This window comes from Empidonax traillii, unplaced genomic scaffold (assembly GCF_003031625.1).
Source record: "Empidonax traillii isolate 1590-97213 ecotype Southwest subspecies unplaced genomic scaffold, ASM303162v1 scaffold304:size641404, whole genome shotgun sequence".
Classification (NCBI taxonomy): domain Eukaryota; kingdom Metazoa; phylum Chordata; class Aves; order Passeriformes; family Tyrannidae; genus Empidonax; species Empidonax traillii.
The window spans coordinates 635,511-637,242 of NW_020955497.1; positions in this window are offsets into that span (position 1 = coordinate 635,511).

Consider the following 1,732-nt stretch of genomic DNA (forward strand, 5'->3'; position numbering starts at 1 on the left):
TTTTTTTTTTTGGTGCCAATTTGTGGTTTATGACACATTTTCAAGAGCAAGAGGCTGCTGTGGCTGTCATCCTGGAGGTGTGAGCAGGGACCATTGGTGGTCTGGAGCGCTATAAAGGAACTACTAATTTTAGCCATAAATGGAGTAATCTTAGACAAAATGTTCGTATGCAGGACTTACGGGAAAAGGTCATTAAGCAGAGTGGCAGCACTCAAATGCTGTGGCTGTACCTTCCTAGTCTGTGCAGCTGGAATGCCCATTTGAAAGGCAGGGTGGAAGGCACTGTTTCCTGTCCCACAGGTTTTTATCTTAAGCCTGGGGAGAGGTTTGAATCATGGAAGGGTTTGGGTTGGAAGGGACCTTAAAGATCGTTGTCAGTGCAATAATCCAAGGCTTTGGCATGCAGGAAGATGAATGCTTTGCTGGCTTTGGGTATACGAAAGGAGCTGTCACCTGCTAATAATAGCTCTTAACGAGGTGATGTTAAATTTAATACAGCCTGAACACTTGAAAGAACAGAGAGCTGAGCTTTCCAGGAGTGTTCATCAGCCAGTGTGCAGTGAAGTGGGAGTCTTGATTCCCACTGAAATGAAACCTTTGTTTCGTTAAGTGCCGTTGTGCAGGTCCCTCCTTTCCCCCTGATACCAGAAATGCTCAGTTGCACGTTGGATCCACGATGGATCTCATGCACACTCAGAAAGCCTGAGGAATGCAATATCCCTGCTCCCAAGGGTGGCTGGGTAATGCAAGGAACCCAGGGAAACCACGGGGAGTTATTTTAACAAGGAGCACAGCATGGAATAGGAGACAGCTGCACCAACACAGCATCACAGCTGCAAAACGGGAACTGCCTCCCCTGCCAGCAGGATTATTGGAATGTAGAGAGAGGATGGAGAACACTCCTGGCTCACTTCAGCAAGGGAGACCTCTGGCTCTTTTAATCCTACATCCTGCCTCGACTTTTGAAGGGCCACACAACAAATGGCTGAACAGGAAATGAAAAGGTAGTTTGAGCAGAGGGCCCAAGGGACTGAGCTCCTGTGGGGTGCCCACCTCCTGCACCTCCACAGCCCTCGCACCCCTCATCCTCTTGGAGAAGTGCCGGGAAAGTGGGGTGAGGGATGTGCCAGTTACCCTTATAAATGTCTATTCCAGGCATCTCTGTGGAATGAAGGCTGTTATTTTAGCTGCAGGTTTCTCACTGCCTCCCACCCCCAGCTGGGTGGAGGTGACTGGTGGGGGGTTGGCTCTTGCTCTGACATTCATATGTGGTTGTGAACTGTCCAAATCCAGACGTGGTGATGGCTTTGGCACGTTTAAGGGTCTTTAACCGAGGGAGACCAACCACAGTGCCTTTCCCTAGGAAATAAAACCGGACATGTTCTGATGGATGTACGAAACTCAGTGCTGCTCTTCTCGTTTTTAGCTGCTCTCCCAGAGCTTGCACGCAGGGAAACGTTCGCTTCGCCGAGCTGATGATTTCAGACTGAAATCCTTAAATCAAGCTCTTGTTCCCAAGTTCAAACCCTGCCTGTTGAGCCTCTCATCTCCCAAAACCTACCCGTGCCTTGCTGCTGGAAGAGCAGGGAGCCCGCAAAGATAAAGGAGCAGAGCGGGAAAAGGCGCTGAGGCTTCAGCGGGGATTCAGCGAGCACTGCTGTGAAAAATCACCCTGTAATTCCGGCAGTTCACGCCGAGCCGCTCACCCGTGGGGCGGAGGAGCGGGGGAACT